Here is a 7,500-nt window from a genome sequence, read left to right as displayed (position 1 = left end):
GGGGAGGGGGAGGACAGAGCGAGGGGAGTTGGGGTTGGGAATTGGGTGGGGAGAGAGAGAGAGAGAGAGAAACAGAGAGGAGAGAGAGAGACAGAGACAGAGACAGAGAGAAACAGAGAGGAGAGAGGAGAGAGAAGAGATATCATTTTTTTATCATTTTTTTAACTGTGAGCTCCATACCTCTGCACCGTGCTCTCGACTTGGTCTTATGATGGCTGTAATGATCTTTAAAATATCTTCGTCCACATACACGAATGCCCTCTTCGTGTTGGCAATCAGTCCTAACATATTATGGACCCTTTCATTTATAGGATCATTTGTTTATGAATGCCACAAGGCCTTTTCATCTCCCAGCTGTTTAATATTGCGTCTTCTAATCTATTTTGGAGTAGTGGACGACTTCTACTCTCTCCGAACCTGGCTACGTGGCATTTATTGGTGTTGAATTCCATTTTTCCAAGTGCATCTACACGTGAATAAGTTCTCGATGTCACTTTGGGGGCATTGGCATGATACATTGTCTATTATCCGTTTATTTCGTATTTTCGTCTTGTCTGCGAACATATTGAGATAACCGCCTGGGCTTATGTTTGACCTTGAATCATTGAAGAAAGTAATCTTCAAAATAGGCGCCAAGATCGATTCTCGAGTCACTCCGTTGGTTACTCGTCGCTATGTAGAAGACTTTTCTTTCATGAAGAACGTCTGTCATTCAAGGAGTTTGCCTTTCGCTCCACCTAGGTGTTCTAATCTTCATGTCTTCTGCGAGACACCTTATCAAAAGCCTTTTTAAAGTCTAAGTATGCACAATCTACCTAGCTGTATCTTTCTTGTAATATTTTAGATTGTCATAAAAAACAAGATTTTACTACACATGACCTACCTTCTCTTAAACCATATGATTTATTTAATATCCTTTGGTGTGTTTCAAGTAGTTCAACCCATTGTTTCCTAATCATCCTATCTAGCAACTTTCATAATACACTAATTAACGAAATTGGTCTGTAAATTATTAGGTTTTGTTTGTCGCCGCTCTTATATAAGGTTGTAACGTTGGCGAGTCTTGGTGGTTTTCCTTCTCAATGAATTTTGATATATTAACGATAAAGGAATACATAGTTCTCCAACACATTCCCTAAGAACCCAGTTAGAAGTCTCATCTGGTCCCCCTGTTTTGGTCTTGTCAAATTCTTAGCAGATATTTTATTTCATTCTTTGTGAGGGTGATATTCCCATGTTCTTTACGTTTGCATGGGTATTTGTCATTTCAAAGGATGGGTCTTGAACAAACTGACTGAAATTTCGTCTTAAGGATTTTTCAAATTTCCTGCTCCTTAGCATAAACAATGTTATGATCTTTGATGGCGGTAGTTTGATCTCTATTTTTAGTTTTACTATTTATGTAATTAAAGAAGAGCTTGGGTTGACTTGTATATTTATTGATTACAGTGAACCCTCGTTTTTCGCGGGGGTTACGTTCCAAAAAGAACCCGTGATAGGCGAAATCCGTGAAGTAGTAACCTATATTTTTTTACAATTATTATACAATGAAATACTCTACAATACATTGAAACCAAAGAACAAAACCTTTTTTACAGGCCCAAGCATTTGTTTAACAAATAAAAGTACTGTATAAACGTTTTTTTTTTTTTACAAATAACTACTGTACTGTAAAATAATAATTTTAATAATCAATTCAAACTGAATGCTTCATGGGTTTTAGAGAAAATTTGTAAACTTAAATTTGGCAAGCTGTTTTACGTACATGTACATATTAAACCGTAACGTTCTTGACACACAGGTAGAGAAGAAGCGGAGACTGTTTAGCCACTCAGAATGCAGAACACAATGCACAATGCAGATCCGTGAAGCAGCGAGAACGCGAAAAGTGAACCGCATTATAGCGAGGGTTCACTGTACATCCTTTTCAAAATCTCATTTCGGGTTCCTCATGTTGTGGGTATACTCTTTTCTTCTTCCTTTCATATTCATACGTTGCCTGATATCTGTTTTCTCAATCTGTTCCAAAAGAGCTGCTTATTTTCTCCCATTTTCTTGCATTTATCACAACCATTTTGGGTCATTTCTTGCTTCAGTTTTGAATCTTGACGTAAATTTTTCTACTTCTTTTTTATATTGCACATGAAGGTTTTCGTCGTCCATAAGTATTTTCCAGTTTGCGCCATCAAATATATCTTAAAGGCTTCTATAATCACTTCTTTTGTAATTGTACTTCTTTCTTTCTTTCCTTGCTTACGATGAGTTTTTTCCTGTAGCGGACAGTAATTTAGTTTAATTACTACATGGTCACTTTTTCCTAAAGGATGAAAGTGCTCAATATCCTTAATATCATCTTTATGCTTTGTAAATATTAGGTCAAGCATAGACGGTGTATTAATCCCTCTTAGCCTGGGATAGTCTGTTACGTTCTGGAAAAGGCAACTTTATAACATCTTGTAGTTTAGCATTCCTCGAAATTTCCCCAGTCAATGTTGCTATTAAAATCCCAAAACGAGAATTTCTTTGGATTGGATTCCAAAAGTTGTAATACTTCTCCCAGGCTCTTTATTGTCTCTTAGATTAGGTTTTGGCATTTTTCTTGTAATCACATCGATGTATGGGGTGACATGTACACTGTGGTTATTATTATGTTTACCCCGTTTGTTTCTACCTTAATTTCCTTAAGTTCCACAATGGGGTCTTGTTTATAAGTCTTGGCAGGCACTCATAACCACCATCAGCGCCTCATCATGGGAAGGCATACTCACAACAATACAAAAAAAAACACCTCTTTGCAATAATGAAAACTCAACACCACTCCTGTGTTTCGAACCATAACCTGTTGGTTGTAACTGGTATCCAGTTGTTGTTGTTTTTTAGTCACCTGTCTCGTGCTGTTTGATATCCATTCCGTTTTATTGATTTATCCTTTTATAGCTAGTCATTTTATCTTATGTTCACTTTTAATTTTGTCATTTACTTACTTCGGCTCTGGTCTTACTTATGTTCAATTATTCTAATTTCTCAAGCTTATAAAGACCTGCTATAAGAAATAGTCAGTTATTATTTTGTTGCAATTTACATACTGTTTTTTTCTCCCCATATAAATTATTTATTGGTCTGGTAAATTATTTATGTTACATAATCCGAAACGGACCCTAATAATTAATAAATAAATAAATAAATAGGATGGTCCCAGCCTTGGTGTTTCTCTTCCTGATACGACTGCGCTTTCCCCGTTAAGAAATCATATATATATATATATATATATATATATATATATATATATATATATATATATATATATATATATATATATATATATATATATATATATATATAGACATCAACTAACTCCAGCACACCATGGAGGTCTCTTCAGAAGTTATTTATGAATTGCTGGATAAAGTGAGAGCCAAAGAGCCGTTGTGGAATACCAGCAATAAGAGTTATAAAAGCAGAAATTTGGAAAAAAAAAAAAAAAAAAAACGTTGAAGAATGAAACAAATAAGGAACATCGTGTGTTGTGACCGCTGGACTGGTATGATGGTTCTTTCCGAAGGGATACTGTGTGCAGTGTGACCAATCCCAAAGCTGACTAGGTCTTGGCGATGCTGTCAAGGGATCCCAGGGCAGAACTAGTGTGACCTCATGATTCCTGATAGACTGCTCCTTGTCCCATCTTAAAGGTGCTGTCACACTAGCACTTTTTTCCGTCAATTTTTTAAAAAATTTATTTAACATAAATACATTCTCTTGGTATGACTATGCTTGGCTGAAAAAGTTGACGGAAAGGTTTTCAGACGGAAGCGATCATTATCGTCTGACTGGAAAATCGACAATTCGCTCAAAAATGGACAAAATATCCGAAAATTGACAAAAAATTGACGGAAAAAGTGCTAGTGTGACAGCACCTCAACAGTATCAGTTTTCTGCGCACCGAGGAACGCCGCAAATCCTGATTGCCGTTCAGTCAAGCCACATGACATGTAGCCTAAAACATCTTTGAGATGAAGTTCTGCCTTAATCTTGGGGATTTGCCAATGGACTCCTGGGCTCGTATCCACGTAAGTTCTCAGACAAATCTGAGACAAAAATTCAGAAGTGTCTGAGGAAAAAAATATGTCGGTCGTTTGTTTACATCGTTGATCTGTGCTTATTTAGCAATTACTTACTCATTAATACTTAAAAATGTTTGCAAACATGTGTTTTCTTTGGCGAAATACTCTATTGTTCTGGCGCAACACACGTAAATCAATCAGTACATTAGAAAGACAAAAATAAGAACAAATATTGATAAAAAAAAAAAAATGTAAAGACGGCCTTTGTTGAAGGAAAACATATTCTCAACTCAAATATAAGACAGGCTCGCAAGTTTTAAGTCATTTGAGAATAGACTCAGACGGTTCAACATTGGTTTGTAGGCCTATGTACGTATATGCGCATATGCGTGTGTGAATATATAGATTTATGTGTGTATACATATGTATTTCTGTGTATATGCATATGTGTATATGTATGTATTTGGTTGGTTGTATGTATGTGTGTGTTTATATATATATATATATATATATATATATATATATATATATATATATATATATATATATATATATATATATATTATGTATCTGTGTATGTATAATACACACACACATACACATACACACACACACGCACATACACATATATACATATGCATAAATACACACATACATATGCATATACACACACATAAATGTATATATTCACACACACATATGCGCATAGACATACATAGGCCTATAATCCAATGTAAAATTATTCTCAAATGACTTCATTAAGACTCCTGCGACCCTGTCTTGCATTTGAGACAGAGTTGAGACAAAAGATTTGAATATTTTCAGTCTTAAAAAAAAATATATATATATATATATATATATATATATATATATATATATATATATATATATATATATATATATATATATATATCAGAGTTGAGACAAAAGTTTGGAATATTTTCAGTCTCAGGAATATATATATATATATATATATATATATATATATATATATATATATATATATATATATATATATATATATACATACATATTATACACATAAAATAAGAGGCTCCATTATATATATATATATATATATATATATATATATATATATATATATATATGTATGTATGTATGTATATATGTATGTATGTATATATATATATATATATATATATATATATATATATATATATTTATAAGACGCACTCGGGAGACAGATTACCTAAATTATATCTTACGTGGACTCTCCTTAACCTAAAACACCGCACTGCCACGACCCCAAAAGAATGGCAACTTAACTCAGGGCTGAAGTGAGAAAGCTCCCCTGGAGTCGCCGAAAACTTACCAAAATCCAGGTCAAGGTCTATGTAAGTACTTATATAGAGCTTGGTCCAGGTAGGACTTGACGAGTGGTTTCGAAAAATACTACACCTCTCTGCTGGCTATACTCTGGTCTTTCTCTCTGAGTTCCTCTCTCTCTCAGCAACCTCGCTCCAGGGAATGGATTCAATTTACTTAAAATGGAATCATTAAAAATACCCACTGGTAAGTATGATGATAAGATAATAAGAAAATAATCTTTTAGAATTAATCTTATACGCTCTCGTCTTTCTGTCTGTGAGTTCTTCTCATCAATCCCGCTCCAGGGAATGGATTCAATTTACTTGAAAATGGAATCAATAAAAAGAACACTGGCAAATATGATGATAAGATAATAAGAAAATAATCTTTTAGAATTAATCTTATTCGAAAAATGAATATGGGTATTCTTTTCTTTGAGAGAACGGAACCATCTTCCCTGCTGATTCGTGGTATTTTACTATCTGATCATTATGGAGCCTCTTAGATTGATATATAATGTTCAAAAAGGAGCAATAATATAAAAGATTTCCTTGTTCTAAAAACTTTAAAATGACTTGAAATAAAATAAACCACGTGGTGTATTTGTTGGATTAAGTGGTGTCCCGTTTTCTTTAAGTTGTTCCCTGAAGCATGGAGGGTAGACTTCCTTATTCCCGGCCACTCAAGACAAGGATCTTGGGTCGTAGCTGTGGCAGGAGTGACCCGCCGTTGCGAGTCTAAATTCGAGTCACTATATCATAACACATCGCATAGGCCTACCGCTGTGCGTAATCAGCTTTTCCCAACATTTGCATCGCGAGCAGAGTATGTCAAACTGGCATAGACATAAAGCTTCGATGGCTGGTTGAGGTAAACCGAGCATTCAGTCAGGATTGCAATCTTGCCGAGGTCAAGATTTCAGCAATGACAGTTGTTTATGTATCTAGAAACCGTTAGGGTATTATAATCAGTATGACACAAGATTTTTTGGCTCTGCAGCTTGATAGGCAAGATTCCCTTGACAGGCCTCGCAAATATTCAACCTTTCTCCTCACCCGGTATCCGGTAAGTGTAAATCCCTCCAAGGCTTGCCGTGCCTCCCATCATGTGAACTACGCAAAATGCAGGATGAGCAACCATGGTGTTACGAATATTGGGGCCTTGGCCACATTTCCCGATACTACACTGCATCTGAGAAGTGTGCCTGGTACTCAGGTACACATGACTCCCGTACCTGCATTCATCGGACCCCTCCCTCTGCTACTGCATCGACTCCGACATGTCAAGACCCACCACCCAAGACTGATGCGGAATGGAAATGTCCTCGATGTCACCTGCCTGGAGTGAATGTGTGGCATGGGTGCACCAGACGCTCGACCACCTCCCCCCCCCCCCCCGCAATCCTGCTTCTGAAGCCTCACATATGCCTACACATGCATCATTGCCCTCTCCTGCACCACCCTGCCCTAGATTCCAACCCAGGTCCCACACAGGTGTCTGCCCTTCAAAAAGCAGTTGACTCCCTTGACTCACAGTGTGCCTCCCTTGCAGCTCGCCTCAACACCAATGAGGCTCGTTTTGACGCCATTAAAACCTGCTTTGATATTATAGCAGCCTCACTTGCCGATGTTTCCACCAAACTGGCAACTAACGACACAACACTCAAGTCTCTCATTAAAGCCTAACAGTTCATCATCACTTCTGTTACAGCTCTTACAGACAAGCTGGATTCACTAGCTACTCGCTTTGAAACAATCACCACTCCCACAGTGGGACCTGTTTCTTGTGGCACACCTTGAAGCAATAATTTGCCCTCGCAATCCACCTTATCTGGCTCACGTAAGCATAGGAATAACGTTCATTAGTAGCCTACATCTTCATGTCCTCTCTTGGAATGCTTGTGGCATAATGTCTCCAGCCAAAATTACCTCACTTAAGGCATATGTTTATTGTCATCACCCAAATGTCATCTTTTGTTGGACTTGCTGTAAGAACTGCTGCACCAACTCTTAGTGGTTACGTTTCTTATGTGTATTATGTTAGAAATGGGCTCATCACCTATGTCCAATCCTCTATTCAGGACCGACTACTCCGTACATCAGATAATGAC

The sequence above is a fragment of the Penaeus vannamei genome, chromosome 22 (assembly GCF_042767895.1).
Source record: "Penaeus vannamei isolate JL-2024 chromosome 22, ASM4276789v1, whole genome shotgun sequence".
Lineage (NCBI taxonomy): Eukaryota > Metazoa > Arthropoda > Malacostraca > Decapoda > Penaeidae > Penaeus > Penaeus vannamei.
Note: the sequence above shows the minus strand (reverse complement) of the source record.